At 37.7% G+C, this 23,225-nt stretch overlaps 1 long non-coding RNA gene across 4 annotated transcripts; it reads right to left on the bottom strand.

Annotated features, from left to right (window-relative positions):
* Positions 1 to 22,972, bottom strand: LOC131052377 (uncharacterized). 4 transcript variants are annotated; one of them, XR_009358830.1, is made up of 6 exons: positions 22,512 to 22,972; positions 21,459 to 21,734; positions 21,184 to 21,374; positions 20,780 to 20,867; positions 401 to 529; positions 1 to 247 (listed from the first exon to the last, which is right to left on the bottom strand). It is a non-coding gene; the product is annotated as an uncharacterized LOC131052377 (long non-coding RNA). The 4 variants fall into 4 exon arrangements; XR_009358832.1 differs by having other exon boundaries at positions 21,184 to 21,366; XR_009358829.1 differs by having other exon boundaries at positions 21,503 to 21,734.
* Between the last annotated feature and the right edge of the window lie 253 nt (positions 22,973 to 23,225).

The following is a 23,225-nucleotide window of genomic DNA, read 5'->3' as shown; positions in this document are numbered from 1 at the left end:
TGAGAAACAAACCTTAAAGAATGGCTTTGGCCTATTGACCATTCTTTTTTTATTAAACATTATATTTGTACATTTTACAATGCTATCAAGTCAAAATGCTTGACCAAAACAACTAAAGAAATAATGCAAGCCTAATTCCATCTCTTGCTGTTTTGAATACCGAATGATGAAAAACAACTAATTCAAAAAGTTGCTCAGGATCCTTCTTATCATACTGCTGGTTTTTGGCTGCAACATGTCTCCCACCCTGTCATACCAATTCAACCATAAATTAGTCAACATAATGTAACAAGTAAAAATGATAATGGAAGTAATCTCCAATCCAAAAAATGAAATTTAGGATGCCGATAGATTCATACATTTTACAACTACCAAAAACAAACCAAAAAAACATTGTTACCTATTTTTTGCCCCCAGGTTAAAAATAGGTTTTGAAAGGAAAAAATGAACTTCTAGAGTTTGCATCAAAATCTTTTCAAATATTTGTATTTTGGAGTTTTCAGGGATATGAGCATATGTCTATGTGAACCTGCATGGATCATCAAAGCACAAAACAGAGAAAGCCTTGTCAGAAGGCAGTGAACGCATGCTTCAAAGATAACAACAAGAAGAAGGTGCAGTATCATGAACTATTATTACAGTCATAAGATATCACAGCCTCAAAAGCATGAAATGACTTTTTTAGTTCCAGATAGTGAAAGCAATGAGAATACGGTAAATGCAAGGAAGATAGATATAGAAGGCTTTCAAAAGTTGACAAGACACCCCTGCAAATACAGTGACTGCATAGCAGTGATTTGTGTTCACAGTACAAAAGGGCAGAGATGAATTTGTAGCATTCAATGACAAATTGATCTTAGCACATAAGGAACAGTGGATGAAAAATACAGAGGAGATTTGCATTCCCAAAGCACAAAAAGGCATCAATGGTCACAATACAAGGACTGTAGTAGTGCCAAAAAGACAAATATTGCAGACCTGAATCATAAAGAACAGTGCATCAAACGTCAGTCAAAATCAGTCACAGTCAAACACAAAACCCTTGTCTCAACGAAGAATGTATTAATAACATGTTTAGGCCACTCTATTGAGATCATGGATAGCAGCCTTGGGGTACAAGACAAAGTTTTAATAGATAACATGTTTAGGCATCAAGACAAAGTTTTAATAGGACTGTAGTAGTGCCAAAAAGACAAATATTGCAGACCTGAATCATAAAGAACAGTGCATCAAACGTCAGTCAAAATCAGTCACAATCAAACACAAAACCCTTGTCTCAGCGAAGAATGTATTAATAACATGTTTAGGCCAGTCTATTGAGATCATGGATAGCAGCCTTGGGGTACAAGACAAAGTTTTAATAGAAAAACAATCAATTTGGCAGTCCTTTTGATGAGGATTGCGTGTATGACAGTCAGGAGCTTTCAAAGACTTGTAGATCTGAGGACACTATCACCATAAATTTTTGGTTCAGTATCAAAGAAATTTTTGGTTCAGTATGAAAGCCTTCAGTGTAGTCCCAACAATCAAAGAATAGTGAAGAGAAGTATTAATGACAGTGAGTCCATCAACTGTTAAGGCAATGAACAAAGGATTGGAATAGTAAACTACAGTAAGATGGCACTAGCCCTCAACAAGCCTAATACCAGTCATGAATGATAGACTCGGAGCATCAAAGTTTAAAAGGTAGCAGCACAAAAGAAGGAAAGATACAGATCTAAGTGTCAAGGGCCAATCAAAAAATGAAAACCCAGTCATATAGCAGCCTCATGACAATGATTGATAAAAAGCATCAAATAGTGTTAGTACAAAGAAAGGGAACAGTTTAGTGTTTGTTGCAGCCCTCACACAAGCTCATTACAATTTAAGAAGACATTCCATAGTTCTTCATATCATTGTCATAAACCCTATCCAAGGATAGTGACAAATAGTAAAGAGCATTACCAGTCCCTAAGCAAGTATGATAGCCATTGACACAGTCAAAGAGCAGTAACAAATACTAATTATAGACAATGTGTTGACAAACATTGGAATGCTTTTGTGAGACCAAATAGCAACTAAAGATAGTCCTGACAGCTCAGGGAAATGGACAAAGAAAGATGCACAGTCAAATAAGAGTCTTTTCTTAAAGAGCAGACCTAGATAAGGCAGACAAGAAGCATAAAATACAGTTAGGAGCAGTCCTTATTGGCCAGTGTGCAGTAGGAAGAGCCAAAGGTTCATGGGAAAAAAGGTCATTGCTAAAAAGAGCAAAGTCTGCTAGAGATCAAAGAGGACAAAGATCACTGTCAGAGGTCTGTTCCAAGGCAAAAGAGCAAAGTCTGCTAGAGATCAAAGAGGACAAAGATCACTGTCAGAGGTCTGTTCCAAGGCAAAAGAGCATCAGCGAAGCATAGTCCATCAGTAGCAGCATTTAAGCATAAATTAGTCAACATAATAATTTTTTCTTCAAAGTTGCAGACAATAATAGATGATGCTGGGGATGGTGAAAGAGGTGGTGGAGGTAATGGAGGAGACTCTGGCTCTCTTGAAGATCCGTTCTCAGATGGACTCAAATCTAAAGGGACCACTTTTGGAGAATGTCTTAATGTAAAATATCACTTAAAGGCTTTAAGTCTGAAGTTTGTTCATGATAGAAGCACTTTCAAGAATCTGCTCTTTACTTGGCTTTACCATTGCAATGGAAGCTGTAGCAGGACACTTTTAGTCAGTTAAATAAGTTTGGCTTGAATAAAAGGTCTGCTCATAACTTTAGTTAGTGTTGTCATGCTAATAGGTTACCTATCATCCCTATAATGACACTGAAAAGTAATCGGTTCTAGTTAAGAAGAATCAAGAAACTAATATGTATATAGCATCTCACAGTTTAGTGACTAAGAAAAATGAAGAAACTATGTTGTTCTATTGTATTAGAAGACTCACTTAGCATCGCCAGATTTGTAAGTGAAGTGATTCAGGCATCTATGAATGGATGATATCTACTAGGTTAAGGTCGACAATACAAATTCAAAATCTAAAATCTATTTGGCAAAAGGACATTTTGCACTACAAATTAACACTAATCTATAGCAAAAATATTGCTTCTATAAAACCAATCTATAGACATGATATTGACATGCAAACAAAACACTATTTTTTAAAGATCACTTTTCAGATCAATTGTAAACTCTTTTTTCCTAACCACCATAGTTTGTTAAAACCTGTGTGTTTCATACATGATCCAAGGTAGCAATGAGCAAAGGTTAATCACACAAATGGTCGTGAAAACAATTTTTCCTGCTAAAACAATAGTAGCCACCTAATAAATTTTCAAAACATTCCAAACATCTCAATACTAAATGATATGATCTAAATGATATCAATCATCATAAAAGATGCTAGTGAAATTAGTCAGATCATTCTACATTTTTGCCAATCTGGTCAATTTTCAAATCTGGTTAGCTTATTTGCTGATGAATTACAAATTTCTTAGCAGTAGGCCTATTGGGTGTAAATTGATTGAACAAGTTGTCTGGTAAGTCTTTTGTGCACACATGAATACCTAACAAAAAACTTGCTACCACTGTAACTGAGCTTCTTGCTGCCTCTGAATTCAGTAACGTTTTTGCAAGATTTCAAGCCTATTCTTTTCTCATCTAAAGGTGACTAGAGCGAGTCGAATTAGAGATAACACAGTTAGAAGTGTTTATGAGCTTAGTGCCAGTCGAATTAGAGATAACACAGTTAGAAGTGTTTATGAGCTTAGGTTTTGGTATTTTCATGCTAAAATTTGAACAAGTAGATTCATTTTGCAAAATGCAACTGTTACCTATTTTTCAAGTATCTAGGAGAAAAATAGCCTACACAGGTTTGGAGCTCATAATGAAGTTTTAAAAGGTTTTAAAATTTTTAAAGATGGCAAAAATTTACCTCCAAAGCCTTAGATCATTGAAGTCAAGCTAATGGTCACATTTAAAAAAAGGAGTAGATAATGTTTTCGATTTATTTATATCATATTTGAGATGGTTCACAAAAAGCACTCTCCACATTGAAATAAAGATCAAAGAAATTAATTTCAAATTAGATGAAATTGGAATTTCAAGATAAAAGTTGTCCATGTAGCATGAAGTTGAAAAAATTCAGTCTTAAGCTTTGGAGGGAAACAAAGCTTTTAAAAGAAATTAAGCCTTACACGCTGCATGAGTCAAGTTAGGTTTTTGCTTAACATGAGCTTGAATTATTATACATGAAAGCTGGATTGCTGGAGTTTCTCTTGCTAATACAGACCCATAATGGTCACCATAATGATCAGATCTCCAGCAATAACTTAAAGAGAGAAACCCATGTTTGAACCTGATGTATACTCTCAGTTATGAAGACTTCACTCAAATGCATCAGTAGTTTGAGATGTCATTAACAATTTATTCTTAGAGGTTGGATGTTAACGAGTCAGGTTCATGCAGGGCACGTGGGATATATCTTCTTGAATCCACATCAAGTCCATGCAAAGCCATGTAGAGATCATGCATGCAAACAGCTCATAAATGGTCAGTTCCACCTTTCTAAAACCCTCTCTTTGCTATTCATAAATGGGAGGTTCATTTTTTCATGCCTACGAGAAGATTTCTATTATTTCGTATGCTAAAAATAAGGTTGCTTCGACAAGTTAGAAGTTAATGAAGAGTGCATACAATATAAGGAAATACAGTCCTTAATGGTGAGACATCCAGCAAATCTTTGGCAAGGAATTGACAAAGCAAAATAAAGGAAGATTTCCTCGTTTCAAAGTTAGACATATACCCTATGAAGGCTTATATGGGTAGCATGATGTATAGAGTACCATGAAAGACAACACCCTGTTGCATACAAAGGACAGTCACCAAAAGGCTAAATAGCAGTCAAAGGATGCATGCATAAAGACAGCAAAGATGGATATCACCGTCCACAATAGCCAAGAGAGAGCCTTTGACAACCCAGAAGAGCAGCACCTTAAACCTTAATAAGAATACAGGTCTAAGCATGATCGGTAAACACAATGATATGACAGAAGCAGCCATGAGGATCACTGTAACAGTACGTAGAAGACCATCCATGCATCAAAGTGAACATGTTGACAGACAAAATAATGTGAAGGCCTACAACAAAGAGCTTTTTCATGAACATGGATGCATGGAATAATGATGTTGTCAAAGCAACAATATGACAGAGATTATGCACCCTAAAAGGCCTAGTTGTTGTATTGAAGGCCATTAATTATGTTATATCATGTTGTACAGGAAGCATAAATACTCAACGAATATAAAGTATGGTCAAGTCTGAAAATAACTTTGATTTAGCAGTCATGAGGTGTAAAAGTTGTAGGCACAGTGATCTCAACACTGTCAAAACAAGGATAGCAGGCCAATACAAGATCAAGACAAGGGTTTCAAATTCAAGGCATTCATTACTTCATAGCAAGAACAGAGCAAATTCAAAGAAAAAAGAGTTTATATAACAACAGGAAAGGGCATGAACTGTTTCCATGTCACAGTTCTAGAAAGGATTCAAACCTAGAGATAAAAGTTGGTTAAAGAAAACCAAATGCAATTACAGTGATCAGTACAGATAGATAGCAGTCCTAGGGCCTGACAAGCAGTAAGGAGCAACATCAAGCATCCCAGAAATAGAGTTACAAAGTGTATCAATAATGAATGGTGAGCAGCCCATTTAGAATAGCAAGTCTTCTTAGAGTACAGTCATTTAGCAGTCAGAGGCATAATGGGGTTAAGGCAGTAAGAGTTTCTGGAAAATATGATGTGCAAGGCTAGGTTGCAGCATCTAAAAAATGCAACATTACAATCATACCCAAGAGTGCAGGGTTATAAAGACAAGATAATGACAAATCATAGTCAGTATTGGATTCAAAAGAAGCCACAACCATGAGATGAACAAATGGAGATCAGAGGTCTTTATGAAGGTCTTGCAAGCAGAGCCTCATGGCCAAGGGCTCATGAAGAGATAGTTCCCAGCATGCATCCACATCAAGGACACAGTCACAAAGATAGTCAAAGACATGAGAAGATTATAGCCATAAAGGGATCATCCACAATGACAGAGCCTATTCAACAAAGACTGGCGCAAATAAAATGGACTGTCATCATTAAACTACAAAGGCAAGATTAAAAGCACCTAGCATAGAGACTATGAAGACTGTCATCAACAAAAGAGCAGTAATGGCAATGCCAGCATTAGAGCTAAGAGGGCATGTGAACAGTCAAAGAAGCAAGGTTGGTGTTTCCCAAAAACTTAATGACGGTCCTAGCAAGTATAACAGTCACAGACGGATAACAATGAAAATACCTATCATAACATGTATAAAGCAGTTTTATATTGTGAGCAGATCTCCCAAAGATAGACCAATCATGAGACAGTAGTCAATAAACAGTCTTGATACAAGGTGAGTTTGTATCAACCAAGGAGCTTATTAGGAGAGTAGATTGATGGGTAGGGTGAGCTATACCAGTGGTAGGTCTGAGTTACCAAGCAAAAGATCACAGACCGAGATTGCAGTAATCATCATTCAGTGAACATGAAACAGTGATATCGTATCTAAAAGAACCACTGATTCCTAATATCTTCAAGACACAGCCAAGACAGTCACAATGTCATTAAGATATGTAAAGACAGTAAGGTCAAGATGTGTGACATATTCACAAATCACCCCATTAAAAATGGGGACCCCGACTTTTTGCTTTCTTGGGTTAGTCTTCCTGGTTTAGTTTTTTTAGGTTCTTGGCTATTAGTATTTGCATTGGAGAGTCTCTGAAGGGCTCATTAGGATAGAATGGTCTGCTTAGGCTCAAATGGGTTAGTAGGTGGTCCAGGTCATGGTCTCTCTTGAAAACTTCCTCTTAGTTAGGCCTCGGTCTTGCTTCTAAGGTTAAGTCTTGATTGAGTTTGGGAAAATCTTTGTATCATGCTACGAATCTCGCCTTTGAGACCTATGTCATTAAGTTAAGAAAGTGAATAGAGGTATGTGAGCAGGTGTTCTCAAGGATTCTTCCCTTTGAGGGTTTTGAGATTGGTCCAGTTGATGAATGGTGAAGTTCTAGGCATTGATTGATGTGAAACTGACCTGTTTATCCTTGGAAAACGCCTAATGATCAAGTCTAGACTTGAAAATTTGGAGAAAGGTCAAGAATTTGAGCATTTTTGAAAAATTCACTCCTGACCCTTCCGAAGGGTACATAGCGAATTTCCATAGTCTCTTCTCTTGCTCCCAGTTTAGACCTCAAAGCTTGCTCCTATACCTTGCCTAAGTGAGGAATGACCAGTCTATGCCTTGTGAGCAAGTTGGAACGAGATGGGATAAGGAAATTGAGCCTAAAACATCAATTTCGAAGGGCCCAGAGCGAAATCCTTAGAAAGGCCTAATTTGTCATCAAAAATATTGAGTTGACATCACCTTGAAGGCAATTGGACTTGATTAAGATGAAGGAAGGACCCAAAGGCCAAGTCTAAGAACAAAGTTGAAGGAAATGAGGAGAATTTGTGCAAAACGAGAAATTTCGCTCCTGACCCTTCCAAAGGGTCCAGAGCGAAATTCCTAGAGAGGTCCTGTAACTTCCAGAGGTACACAAGCGAACTTGTCAATAGTTGCCTTTTGATCCAAAGTTTGAGCAAAGTAAGCCCTAGGGATGCCTTCCTAGCATGGACTAAGATCAAAACATAAGCGAAATGAAGGATAAATTGAGTGGAAACATCAAATTTGCTCCTGACCCTTCCAAAGGGTCCAGAGCGAATTCCCTTATCTCCCTTCTTGGTCTTAATTTGCCTCATAAACCTTGTCCTTATGACATTATGAGGAGAGAATTGATGTGTGCAACAATTTGAAGTGATGAAAAGTAAGGAACTTGAGCATAATTCCAAATTTCACTCCTGACCCTTCCAAAGGGTCCAGAGCGAAATTTTTCCAAGCTCCCGACCCTTCCAAATGGTCCAGAGCGAAATTCCCCAAAAGACCTATTTCTTCACTAAGGACGTCAAATAGTAGACATACATGGCAAGGAAAGGATTCAAAAAGACAAGTCTAAAGCAAGATGAGTGAAAAGGGGATATGAATTGAGCCAAAAAGAGCAAATTCGCTCCTGACCCTTCCCTCATGAAGCATTATCCCTTGCTCCAACCTTGAATTAATCCATTCCTAAGCATTCTTGAAGGCAAAGCACTTATTGTTGATGAGGAAAGGTTGAAAATGAAGTCAATAATGAAAAATTTGAGCCTAAAACATCAATTTCGCTCCTGACCCTTCCAAAGGGTCTAGAGCGAAATCCTTAGGATAGCTTATTTCCTCAACAAAAGCATTGAGTAGACACCACTTTGAAAGCAAGTTGGCTTGAGTATGATAAGGTAAGGGTGGAAAAATCAAGTCCAAGGCAAATTGAATGTGATTTGAGCCTACAATGCAAATTTTGCTCCTGACCCTTACAAAGAGTCTAGAGCGAAATTCCTAGAACGACTCCCCAATTTCACCTAATGGACTAAAGAACCTTATTTTAAGCTAAATTGATGGCAAGTTGACTTGATGGTGATAGAAGGAGGTTTGAAAGGTTAAGTTCAAGGCTGAGAAATGATGAAAATGTGAGGTAAATAGAGCAAAATAGCTAATTCGCTCTTTGACCCTTGGAGAGGATCCAAAGCGAATTTTATTATAGGGCCTGTCCTTCCAAAGGGTCCTGACCGAAAATCTCATTATAGGTCCTGTCCATGGGGAGGATCCAAAGCGAGTTGATCTTAATGCCTTCTTGTTGATGATTTAAGGTAAGAATATATCATGTATTCTTAATCATCTTTTGTTTATTTTGCAGCTCAACAAAATTAAGATGGAGGAAGATCGAGCCAGGACAAAGGGCGACCTATTCTAGTTTCATCATCATCAAGAACACCTCAAATGCATGGAGGACTCAAGGTGCTTCTGCGATGAAAGACTTCAAGTGCTCAAAAAGTTGCAGGCAATGGAGCAAAGACCTCAATCTTCCACATGGAGAAACCACAGGATGTCAAGTAGAAAGATCTTATAAACATTTCAAGGCGATATGAGCTACCAGAGGAGGAGTGACTTGACCAGGAAGGAGGCTTCATCAAACATAGGAGAGTCAAGGAGGTACCTCATTCATCGAGTACATCAAGGACAAAGGAGGATCAACCAAGGTCAATGCAAGGGTACATTGAAGAAGCAGATAGTTTCAAAAGAGTTAATCAAAGATAGCTTCTCAGCATCACCAAATTGAGTATCAAAAGAGATATGAGCAAGTACCAGACAAGGTGGCATCCCAATCACCGTTCCTCCAGTCAAAGGGTCCACATCAGCGTGTCAAGATTCGATGAATCCCACCTGTGTACGGAGACACAAACTCCAATGTACCTACCCCTGTTTCCCATTCGTTCTCAAATTTTGAATGTAATTTTCTCATTGGCTAAAGGAGTTTGTTTAAACAAACCCTAATTAGGGTTTTCCATCTTGTAATACTAGCCATTGATTGTGAATCAATCAAAGCCATTGAATTGTAAAGAGCTCCCTATATAAAGCTTTGGCTCTTCATTTGTAAGGGTTAATAGTTAGAGATTAGTCAATAGTTAATAGCTAAGAATTAGTAGCTAGAATAGTGAATAGAATAGCAATTAGAATAGAGTACGAGGAGAAGGCAAGAAATTGTTGTCTTGATTGAAAATGAACTCTATTTTCATTCAAGTTAAGGTGAAATGTGTCGTTTCTTTGCAATATGCATGGTCTCTTGTTGAATCTTCATTCTTAGATGGTAAATAATTAGATTGAATGAAAGAAGTTACTGAATGCACTCACGTGGAATCTCCCTAGTCCAAACCACTAGCCTCTTGTTGATTGTAAGTGTGCCCTGCGTGGTCAACTGGCATAGAATCAGCTTAGTCTCAAGTCGTTACGTGTCTATTGTTCATGCATTAACTTGAATGATGATCAGTGTTTGACAGTAATGATTTGAACATCTTCAGAACTACCCTAGAAGATCACACTGAGCTGGTGTTGAATTGTTCAGTTTGATGGTGAGACCTAGCCCAATAGGACTCCATCTAGTCGTTCATCCATCTTCTTGCATTCTAGGCCTTAGATTAGATTCTCCAAACCCTGTATCTTTTGATATCTCTTTATCTTCCAACTAATTAAACGCTTAGGTAGTCGAATGTAAGTCCCCTTGTGATTCCAACAAAATCACATCACATCACAAGAGCTTATCCACACGTAGAGACCCTACATACCAGAACCTAGGAGTTGCCTCGATTGATCCTTAGGCGAAATCTTCAGCATTCGGGGAAACTTTGTTCAAGAGAGGATAAGATACCTTGGTATTTTATTCTGTGTTCGCATGTGCATGAAAAACACATCAACAAAATTGGCACTAGAAGGAGGGCTGATCGCGATGAACATTGAGCAACTGAAATCCAGATTTTATTGTCATATTTAGAGGAGATATCTAGAGCTTTTTACCCTCTTCACACTCAACAAAATTGAAGCAGAAGAAAGGTGAGAGAATGTGAACTCTTGAATCCAAGGAAGATCAGTGGAGAGCCTTTTTTCAACGCTCGACGGAAGTGGTACAGAGAAGGAAGTTGATCGTTGAGTCGTCAATTGGAGTTGCGGAGAAAAGAAGCACTTTGCGCAGTTGGAACCAATTGAGCTTTGGAAGTTGAATCTGAGATATTCAAGATCTCCCTTATTCCAAAAAATCCAAAATAAGTAAAAAATAAATTAAAAAAAATAAATAAAAAAGTGAAAAAATAGAAAATCAAAAAAGAGAAAGAAAGATTTCTCAATGAAGCAACAACAGTTTCATGATGAGCAACAAGTTGGTTTTCCTCAACTTTGGTGGAGATTGAATACACAGCTTCATCCACGCCGATTGTCCGAGTTTGCAAGGCTAGGGCAGTGTAGGATCCATGAGACAAATGAACATGATGAAATGCATTGCTTAAAATACTTATCAAGGATAGAATCGGCAGTGCAAGGAAAGATTTTCTTTTGGGATGTTTCTAGACCAATAACAGACGAAGGCAGTTTCAGCGTCCCAGAAAGCAAAGATCCTCTTTCAAGCTTCTTATGGATGATTGAAAGTCAGCTTATTTTGAACGGTGAAATGCATTTAGAAGGTATATTGCTACCATTATGGTGCAGGATTCACAATGCACCTCACTCCGAATTTACTTGCTCATTGTGTGAAATGGCTATCAACCAAGTCAGATATCAGTTTGGAATGCCAGTTTAATCCGAAGAAGAGTGCATCATGAATAGATCTTGGGGTGCACATCTCGTAGCTGAATTCAGGAGAACCTATGAACAAGACATTGCTCCAGCACCTGATTGTGAGAAGAGCCAGTTGCACGTCGACGATACAAATGAACCTGATAATCAATGTATTATAGTGGGTAGCTCACCATGCCTTGCACCTGAAGAAGAATACCATGTAACGAAAGTTGAAGCAGTTGAGAATGCTCAGGTAGTGATAAAGGAAGATCCAAGAGTTGAACAAGCAATCAAAGAAGAAGGCGACTCATTCCTTGGAGAATTCTCATTTATGCTACAAAAGGAGATCCTTGAGAATGAAATGCAAGAGGTTTCAAATAGCACCCCTGGAGAACACAATCAAGTTGAGATGTTGAATGAGGAAATACAAACCATCATAAGTTAGCTCAAATATGAAGAACGATTTGAGGGGGCGCTCAGAGACACCATCATTAACATGCTATTTGAAGGCGCGCTGAAAGATCTCACAGAGGAAGTACAAATGAAATCACTACCAAAAATTTTTCAAGATAAACAAGTTATGGTGAGTGATGTGATTCATCATCAGATCCGGCCTCCCGAAACTATGCTTGAAGATGAAATGCCACCAGAGATTATATTTGATCAACTAGAAGAGATGTTTGAAGCTCAATCCATCAAGGAGTGCTTAGTTTTGAGAATATGCTTACAAAATTTCATGAAGATGCATGGTTTATGCAAGATGTCACCATGAAAGTAAAGAATGTTGAGCTATTCGAAGGGGCGTTGGGCTTATTTCAAGTGGAGCTTCCAAATCAAGATCAAGACACTGTGGATGCTCATGGAATGGTTCATCATCAATGGCGACCTCCTGAAGCAGTTAATGATCTTTATTCTGATGACGCGAAGGTGGAGAACACACAAGCATTTCCATTTGAGCTTGGAATGCACCAGGTTGCCTCTTTCCTTAATCCTAGCATTGAAAGTTATTACGATTTTGATTATGGAGGTTTTGGGAAAACGGCCTGTATTTGGATAGATCATGGACCCAACGAATTACCTCAATTGCTTATTTTGTGTGAGGAATTCCCTGAATATGAAAGATGCATGGTGAGAGCTTGCTTTTCTATATTCATGGAAAAATTTGCTAAGCTGAGAACCATCACCTTTTCCAAGCTCCTGTTGCATAACCTGAGAAATCATGTAAAGTCATGTACGTACTTCGCTTCTTTGAGTCGTTTCGAGTCTACGAGTCTTGTATATAGTTTTAGGGTAGGTTTTCCTTTCGTGTATTTTAGATTAGAGGTTTTTTGAGCCTTGTTCTTAATTTGCCTCGAGTCATTTGACTCATGATCGTAAGTGGCTCAGGTAGTTAGTTGTTTTCTTTCTTTAGATAGTTGGCTTTTGGTTCTCTTTAGCTTAGCTTGCTTTGGGTCAGTCCGTCGGTCGGTTTGTTTAGTTTAGACGTCCTTAGTGGGAGCCTCCATTTGTGAGAAAGGCGTCTGTGTTGTTTGCTCACACACTAGCGACATTTTGGATCTTATATTTGGTTCATTTCTTAGATATCTATTCATGAAGTGCTTTGAATCCGAGGTTATTCCTCTTCGGCTTCATCATTTGGTTAGGACTTTCTGTGTCTTGATGTCGACATCTTTTGATTACTATATCTTTACACATTAATAGACTCCGAGTCATTATGGATTTCAAGCAAAGCTGTGACTAGTGAAAAATCTAAAATCTGGCTTCAGCGCCACCACAATCCTCAAACCCTAGTAAGCTTCACTGCTTACAAGCCAAAGGAATTCACAGAACGAAAAAGCAATATCAAAAAGAGAAAAATGAGAAAATGAAAGAGAAAAATCAAAAGAAAATGAAATGAAATATCAAAATTGGCTAATGGGAACATGCGAGTAACTCCATCGGGGCTATGGACGACCGACTGGCAATGGAGCAATGTTCGTGAGATTGCGGCGATAACCTTGTCGGGACTATAGACGTCTGACTAGCAACGAGGCTCTATCCAAGATGCTTATGAAGTTTAGATATACCACGTAGCCAATCACAGGGGAACCTGAAGATCATAGTTATCTTGAAAAGAGGAATGAACACACTTGCACACACGTATGTAATCAATGACTAAGTATCTTGATCTGGGTCGGGATTCTCCTTCCGCTTTGAGTGCATTTTTTACTCTCTTGACAACTTGGGTTGAATTTTTCGAAGGTTCTAAGTATCGATTGGGTCTTTATCTCTGAAAGGTTCAGGAACATTCATTCGAAGTGGTGCTAGATGTTGTGACGTATTCACACATCGTCCCATTGCAAATGGGGACCCCTACTTTTTGCTTTCTAGGGTTAGTCTTCCTGGTTTAGTTTTTTTAGGTTCTTGGCTATTAGTCTTTGCATTGGAGAGTCGCCGAAGGGCTCATTAGGATAGAATGGTCTGCTTAGGATCAAATGGGTCAGTAGGTGGTCCAGGTCAGGGTCTCTATTGAAAGCTTCCTATTAGTTAGGCCTGGGTCTTGCTTCTAGGGTTAAGTCTTGATTGAGTTTGGGAAAATCTTTATATCATGCTAGGAATCTCGCCTTTGAGACCTTTGAGCAGGTGTTCTCAAGGATTCTTCCCTTTGAGGGTTTTCAGATTAGTCTGGTTGATGAATGGTGAAGTTCTAGGCATTGATTGATGTGAAACTGACCTGTTTATCCTTGGAAAATGCCTAATGATCAAGTCTAGACTTGAAAATTTGGAGAAAGGTCAACAATTTGAGTATTTTTGAAAGATTCGCTCCTGACCCTTCCAAAGGGTCCAGAGCGAATTTCCTTAGGCTCTTCTCTTGCTCCTACGCCTTGACTAAGTGAGAAATGACCTATATATGCCTTGTGAGCAAGTTGGAACGAGATGGGATGAGGAAATTGAGCCTAAAACATCAATTTCGCTCCTGACCCTTCCAAAGGGTCCAGAGCAAAATCCTTAGAAAGGCCTAATTTGTCATCAAAAACATTGAGTTGACATAACCTTGAAGGCAATTGGACTTGATTAAGATGAAGGAAGGACCCAAAGGCCAAGTCTAAGAACAAAATTGAAGGAAATGAGGAGAATTTGTGCAAAATGAGAAATTTCGCTCCTGACCCTTCCAAAGGGTCCAGAGCGAAATTCCTAGAGAGGTCTTGTACCTTCTAGAGGTACACAAGCGAACCTGTCAATAGTTGCCTTTTGATCCCAAGTTTGAGCAAAGTAAGCCCTTAGGATGCCTTCCTGGCATGGACTAAGATCAAAACATAAATGAAATGAAGGATAAATTGAGTGGAAACATCAAATTCGCTCCTGACCCTTCCAAAGGGTCCAGAGCAAATTCCCTTATATCTAGCTTCTTGGTCTTAATTTGCCTCATAAACCTTGTCCTTATGACGTTATGAAGAGAGAATTGATGTGTGCAACAATTTGAAGTGATGAAAAGTAAGGAACTTGAGCATAATTGCAAATTTCACTCTTGACCCTTCCAAAGGGTCCAGAGCGAAATTTTTCCAAGCTCTTGACCCTTCCAAAGGGTCTAGAGCGAAATTCCCCAAAAGACCTATTTCTTCACTAAGGACATCAGATAGTAGACATACATGGCAAGGAAAGGATTCAAAAAGACAAGTCTAAAACAAGATGAGTGAAAAAGGGACATGAATTGAGCCAAAAAGAGCAAATTCGATCCTGACCCTTCCAAAGGGTCCAGAGCGAATTTCTTCATGAAGCATTATCCCTTGCTCCAACCTTGAATTAATCCATTCCTAAGCATTCTTGAAGGCAAAGCACTTATTGTTCATGAGGAAAGGTTGAAAATGAAGTCAATAACAAAAAATTTGAGACTAAAACATCAATTTCACTCCTAACCCGTCCAAAGGGTCCAGAGCAAAAAAAATTTAAGCTCCTCACCCTTCTAAAGGGTCCACAGCGAAATCCTTAGGATAGCTTATTTCCTCACCAAAAGCACTGAGTAGACACCACTTTGAGAGCAAGTTGGCTTGAGTATGATAAGGTAAGGGTGGAAAAATCAAATCCAAGGCAAATTGAATGTGATTTGAGCCTACATTGCAAATTTCGCTCCTGACCCTTCCAAACGGTCCAGAGCGAAATTCCTAGGACTCCCCAATTTCGCCTAATGCACTAAAGAACCTTATTTTAAGCTAAATTGATGGCAAGTTGACCTGATGGTGATAGAAGGAGGTTTGAAAGGTTAAGTTTAAGGCTGAGAAATTATTGAAAATATGAGGTAAATTGAGCAAAATAGCTAATTCGCTCTTGACACTTGGAGAGGACCCAGAGCGAATTTCTTATAGGGCCTGTCCTTCCAGAGGGTCCTGAGCGAAAATCTCATTATAGGTCCTGTCCTTGGGGAGGGTCCAAAGCGAGTTGATCTTAATGCCTTCTTGTTGATGATTTAAGGTGAGAAATATCATGTTAGAATGAATATATCATGTATTCTTAATCATCTTTTGTTTATTTTGCAGCTCAACAAAATTAAGATGGAGGAAGATCAGGCCAGGACAAAGGGCGACCTATTCCAGTTTCATACACCTCAAATGCATGGAGGAAGACTCAAGGTGCTTCTGAGATGAAAGACTTCAAGTGTTCAAAAAGTTGCAAGCAATGGCGCAAAGACCTCATTCTTCCACATGGAGAAACCACAGGATGTCAAGTAGAAAGATCTTATAAACATTTCAAGGCGATATGAGATACCAGAGGAGGAGTGACTTGACCAGGAAGGAGGCTTTATCAAACACAAGACAGTCAAGGAGGTACCTCATTCATTGAGTACATCAAGGATGGAGGAGGATCAACCAATGTCAATGCAAGGGCACATTGAAGAAGCAGATAGTTTTAGAAGAGTTAATCAAAGTTAGCTTCTCAGCATCACCAAATTGAATATCAAAAGAGATACAAGCAAGTACCAGAACAAGGTGGCATCCCAGTCATCGTTCCTCCATTCAGAAGGGTCCACATCAGCGTGTCCAGATTCGATGAATCCAACCTGTGTACTGAGACACAAACTCCGATGTACCTACCCCTGTTTCCCATTGGTTCTCAAAATTTTGAATGTAATTTTCTAATTGGCTAAAGGAGTTTGTTGTAACAAACCCTAATTAGGGTTTTCCATTTTGTAATCCTAGCCATTGATTGTGAATCAATCAGAGCCATTGAATTGTAAAGAACTCCCTATATAAAGCGCTGGCTCTTAATTTGTAAGGGTTAATAGTTAGACATTAGTCAATAGTTAATAGCTAGGAATTAGTAGCTAGAATAGTGAATAGAATAGCAATTAGAATAGAGTACAAAGAGAAGGCAAGAAATTGTTGCCTTGATTGTAAATGAACTCTATTTTCATTGAAGTTATGGTGAAATGGGTCGTTTCTTTGCAATATGCATGGTCTCTTGTTGAATCTTCATTCTTAGATGGTATATAATTAGATTGAATGAAAGAAGTTACTGAATGCACTCGTGTGGAATCTGCCTAGTCCAAACCACTAGCCTCTTGTTGATTGTAAGTGCGCCCTGCGTGGTCAACTGGCATAGAATGAGCTTAGTCTCAAGTCGTTACGCGTCTATTGTTCATGCATTGACTTGAATGATGAAAAGTGTTTGACAGTAATGATTTGAACATCTTGAGAACTACCCTAGAAGATCGCACTGAGCTGGTGTTGAATTGTTCAGTTTGATGGTGAGACCTAGCCCAATAGGACTCCATCTAGTCGTTCATCCATCTTCTTGCATTCTAGCCCTTAGATTAGATTCTCCAAACCCTGTATCTTTTAATATATCTTTATCTTCCAGCTAGTAGATAAGACTTGAGTTCCAGCTAATTAAACGCTTCGGTAGTCGGAATGTAAGTCCCCTTGTGATTCGAGCAAAATCACATCACACCACAAGAGCTTATCCACACGTACAGACCCTACATACCAGAACCTTGGAATTGCCTAGATTGATCCTTAGGCGAAATCTTCAACATTCGGGGAAACTTTGTTCAAGAGAGGATAAGATACCTTGGTATTTTATTGTGTTCGCATGTGCATGAAAAACACATCAACAAGAAGATAGATGGGTAAGGTGAGCTATAGCAGTGGGTCTGAGTTACCAAGCAAAAGATCACAGACCGAGATTGCGGTAGCAATCATTTAGTGAACAAGAAATAGTGATATTGTATCTAAAAGAACCAGTGATTCCTAATATGTTCAAGACATAGCCAAGACAGTCCCAACGCCATCAAGATATGTAAAGACAGTAATGTCATGACTAGTAAATATCATGTCAATCTTGATAACTGTCAAAAAGAGTAAGGGTATTGTTACAGTCAAACAGACCATGTAATGGTCAATCCACACAATATGAGGCTTTTGACAGTCATCAGGACAGTGATGGTTTAAAAAGCAATACAATGAAAGTTTATGTCATGATAAAGCAGCAGAAATGATATTAATCTTAGTCATAAAGAAAGGGTTCTAAGTTATTACTTTGATAAAGCATATGTCAATATACTCAAAAATCATACATCTAATTGAAGACATAAAGAAAGGGTTCTAAGTTATTACTTTGATAAAGCATATGTCAATATACTCAAAAATCATACATCTAATTGAAGACATAATCATTGGAGAATATCATACAGGTCAAGGAAAATCAGTGAAGAGAAACTTAGAAACCCTACATTTCATGAGGGTAGGTAAGCCTCAAGTTCAAATTCAAGCTCAAAGTACACAAACCTATCAATCCGTTAACTCATCATCAAGCAGTGCAAGTATGAGTTTGAGATAAAAGAGGTGGGATTCTGAGTTCACATCAGTTTGGCCCTCAAAAAGGGGATGTTTGAAGCAGTTCTAGCAGTCCTATTGCAGTTATGAACCCTCATGGGTTATCCATAAGTTCAGGACAACTTTGAAGCAATCAACCTCTAGTTACCATCAGTTTGGACCTCCTTTCTACATGGCCTTACTTCAAATTCGACCAAAGGCTTCATCATGCAGATTTGAAGATAAAGACAAGGTGGAAAGCAATCACTTTCAGCTCATATTTAGGAGGCACTACCAGCTCTTAAAATCACTTGCTTTTAGGGCTTCTTTTCTATATGTCTCCTATTCTTCTTTCTTTTCTCTAGTTCTTTTATTCCTTGGAGCATGTATTGTGACTTTTCCAGCTGTTTCATGCTGAAGAAGGCATTTGTAACTCAGTTTTCCAGATTTGTAATAGCAGCAATTCTTTTTTACTGAATAAAAGAAGTAGTTTTCCTTCTCCTGTCTTTCTTGTCTCCACTTACAATGATTGATTTTGACATAATTGTCTTGATTTGCCTATAAATCCTTCAATTTTGTCTCATTCATATTATTAGAATACATGCAGGAATGATGTGTTTAATGCAGGTTATGGATTGTGATTATAAGTTTTAATGTGTGGGAGTTGTGGAAATAGACATTTTTCCTTCAAACAAGCATTAATATCTTCGATCATTTTCATGAAACATTTATGTATTGAGCATCTTGTGCTGAGTTGTGAACAAACATCCTTTTCTGAAATAAATTCTGATTCAGGGGCTGCAAGTAAGTCTTTGCATTTGGTGCATCACCTCCTCTTAGGATAGGTTTCATTTCAGTTATCATTCTATCCTTTTTCCCGTCAAAGGTTAGTTTGCTGGAGATTCATGAAACAGAATCAGCTCACTCTGCAGGTTGATTTCCATCATAGACAACCCACGGGCTCGGAAATCATCCCATGTTTCACAAGATTACTGAGTTTTCAGCCTGACCATCACGGGTGCAATCTTGGTGACAACAGCAACATAAATGAGATTGTATGAATGTTGCGAATATAGGTGCACCACCAATTGATAGGTGTAAATTTCCCCTTTTCAAAACATGGAAAAAACCAAGGCAACTGGCAAAAAACTGTCCATACAACTTTTCTTGTATTTAGCAGTTTCAAATATTGTAAGACATGTAAAATTTGGATGTGCATCAGGACAGGAGTTTATCTTTGTATTTTGCACATGATTTGGCTCTTCCCCTTCATAATAGCTACTACACTCTAATCAATTGTAACTGAATAAGATGGTCCAATAACACTTGAAATAGCTTTGAGTTTAAACATGTGGGGTTGCTATTTTAGAACATGTGAATAGCATCTCTAGGTTAGAATTGCATTATGTGGAGTTTCATGGCATGACATCATCCATGGCAGTGTAGGAAAGTTGCTAATCTGGTGGTGAGAATAAGTTCTTAATCCTAGTTATATGCCTACTGGATTTAATCCTCGAATCTGAAACAACTTAAGAGATAAACTAGAATCTGAAACAACTTAAGAGATAAACTAAAATTTCGTTTCATATCATTTTACTAAGAATAATATCTAATTGTTAGTATCTTTTGGTTCACTCTGGCACTATAGCAGATTCTAGTCAAGTCTAAAAGAACGGTATACACAAGAAACACACAAAACAAAGGCAGTAACACAAAATGGTAGTGAAAACAATCTAAAACATTAGGCACATAAATGTACCGAGTCCCATTTTTAATCATTCATGTCAACTTCATCAAGCACTTCAACTTCAACTTCAATAATCCCGACTGTTTTTTCGGGATAAAACAATAGCACTCAGCTAATTAAGTTTCAAAACATTCCAAACATATCAGTACAAGAAATCGGGATTTTATTCTCTATTCTATGAAACCTGCTAACTTGAAACCAAGAAAATCATATCCATGTATCACATTTGAAATATTAAAGAAAATGAATTAATCCAGCCAACCTACTAGATCTCCCAAAACAAGGAATCCAAAATAACATCACACGCTGAAGTAGAATTACTAAATCCCAATGGTAAACAAACTTCTCTACACGGTAAAATACATAACCAATAAAGCTAAGTTGTTGATACTTTGGCCTTACTAGTGTAGATGATTTGCAGGTTCTGTAAAATATTTGAAAGCCAATAAACAATACAATGCTACACCAAAAAACTGCAGAGCAGGGAATCTATAGACAGCAGTTGTATGTCCTATCAGGTCAGTGAACTGCTGAACTACATCTAGTGGAGACGAACATAAAAGTCCAGCAAACCCCTAATTAGCTTGTGTGTCAGCTTACTGCTGGTATAAAAAATATCGATTACATAGCTGTTCATAAATAGAACTCCATAATTAACATTTAATTAATATATATCTGGAATAAACATTTAGGCTTTCAAAATTCATAATATCAAATGATTGTTTTTAATCACAAAATAATTGTACGTAATGACTTTTCGAATAGTAATTTGCCATTCATGCTTTTAATCAACAAAATATTTTTATGGACAACAAAGTATGGAACATGGGGGAATCTATAATAATTTTATTCATCTTAAAAAAATCATCACTTATAAAGAAATATTCGATCTCAACATAGGAAGATAAAAAATTATAGAATGGCTAAAAGCTTTATCTCCTATATCAAAATATACACATTGAAATTTCTTAATTCAAACGTACAACTAAAATGACAGTGACAAGTAAATACCTGGTGCAATGTACGCGCTAGAGCACATGGTGGCTTCCCTCTGCATGACTCTGGCTAAGAAAAATCAGACATCCGAGCTTCGATGTGGCTGTTTTTAATCACAGAATAATTTTACCTAGTGACTTTTGGAACAATTTTAAGTGATGACTTTTGGAACAGTAATTTGTGATCCATCCTTTAAACCTATAGAATATTTTTATGGACAACAAGGTATGGAACATGGGGGAATCTATAATCATTTTATTCATCTTATAAAAACCATCACTTATAAAGAAATATTCTTCTCAACATAGGAAGATAAAAAAATATAGAATGGCTAAAAGCTTTATGTCCTATATCAAAATATACACATTGAATTTTCTTAATTCAAATGCACAACTTAAATGACAGTGACAAGTAAATACCTGGTGCAATGTACGCGCTAGAGCACATGGTGGCTTCCCTCTGCATGAGTTTGGCTAAGCAAAATCAGACATCCGAGCTTCCATGTAGCTGTCCATTAGTACATTGGTGCACATCTCCATGCACAACCACAGGATTACAGTCATGGTACAGATAGCACATCCAAGTCCTCAACGATTTCGTATCTGCTCACCTAGCCAAAATCACTCTTCCTATTATTAATCAATTCATACAAAAGTAACAGTGAAGCTGATGTAGGAAGATTTGTGCTGATTACCGGATACTGAAAACCAAGCTACCATATAAAGAGTTGAACCTAACCTCTCCATGAGATCTGCGCTTCATAGCAAATCCAAATTGGTTAGCTGTGTAGGAGAAGATCAACTCATTGCCTGAGAACACAGAGAATTCAAACACTGGGTTAGCTGTTTTGAAAATATGGTTTCCTTCTAGAGCAGCTACTTGCTATAAACAAAGCCGGTCATAAGGAACTTCCGATTTCTTCCTCTTTGCATCAGTTATATGAACACTTGCTGGGTTCTGCATCTCATGCCTGCATTGGAATCTCACTTCATTAGTCCTTCACTCAAGCCAAAAGGATTAAAAATAAACACGAGTGAAAATAAACCAAAACGATTCATGGGTCAAAATAACTAATGGGTATTAGGTGAAAATGTATTAATTACATTATAGAATTGAATTATCTTCAAAATCAAACATGTCAAACCCATCGCTGACCTCATAATGCAAGCAACAGCAAAAGCTTCGAAGATTATAATATTAAGGGTAAATAAGCAGGGCTTACAGCTTCAAGGGTAGACGATAATAATACCAAGGGTGTATTAAACTTATTTACTTATTTTACGTGAACATTATTGTGTCAGACGGTATAGTTGGAAATGATCCAGCAGATATATATGCATAGGAATGTGAAACCCTAGGCTTAGAGCGTGAACTGTTTGACAGAATTTCTCAAAGAAATGTGGTCTCATGGCGGGACAAGATCTCTAAATGCACAAAATGGGAAATGTGAAAAGACCCATTAAAGGTGATCTGTATTACTCTGGTTATGGCGGTTGTTTCACCATTTCCTCCAACTGATACGATTGGGACTGAATCCATTCAAATGGAGGGTGAAAATGGTGAGAAAGGTCAGAAAGGATAAGGAAGAAAAGAATCAGGAAGTTGCTATTAAGAGAATAAAAAACCTACTGAGACTAAATAATTTCAATCCAGAATGAATATTCCTTACAAAGTTTATCATGCCAACTTGAATTGATTAGATTTGGAACAAACAATAATGAAATCTTTCTTGTCTATAAAGGATTACCTGTAAGAAGAATTTGCCCTCGGTTGCTCTGCCTCTTCCTCTGCTCTGCTAGAAAAATGCAATACCAAAAAAAAGACAGACAGACCAGCGTGCACGCTGAAAACCAGAAAAATGAAAAATGAAAACAAAGCAAACATTTAAATTTTTTTGAAGAAAACATAGAGAAAGAACAGAACATTGACAGAAACGGACAATCACAAAACAGAACATCGAGAGAAAGGGGCAATCAGAGAAAGAAAAAATGTCTGTAACGAAATGAAATTCAAATGCTTATATATATATATATATATATATATATATATATATATATTGAAATTCAAACGCTCTTTCACGCTCCCATTTGAATTTTCTTTGCCGTTATCATTCTCTCAACGGCTAGTCTTTTATGGGCGATATTCTTTGTCGCCGGCGGCCTTCCAGCTAATGGCTCCGGCACGATGACCCACCCAAATGCATTTCCATTCTGCATTTCCATTTTATTTGTTTTCCCTTTTGTTTGTGTTTGATTTGGCCTCCATGGGCATTTCCATTCTGTTTGATTTCCCTTAGCCGCCATCATCATGTGTGATTAATTTAATATTATTCTAAACTATGTATTAGGATAATTATTTAGTGTAAACTATCTAAAAATGATATCTATTCTAATCAAAACTCAAGAAATCCACTTGATCTCAAGGGACCAAAAGATAATATTGTCAAGTTATCTAGTAGTCT

The sequence above is a fragment of the Cryptomeria japonica genome, chromosome 9 (assembly GCF_030272615.1).
Source record: "Cryptomeria japonica chromosome 9, Sugi_1.0, whole genome shotgun sequence".
NCBI lineage: Eukaryota > Viridiplantae > Streptophyta > Pinopsida > Cupressales > Cupressaceae > Cryptomeria > Cryptomeria japonica.
Note: the sequence above shows the minus strand (reverse complement) of the source record. Positions and strands in the feature narration are given on the sequence as shown.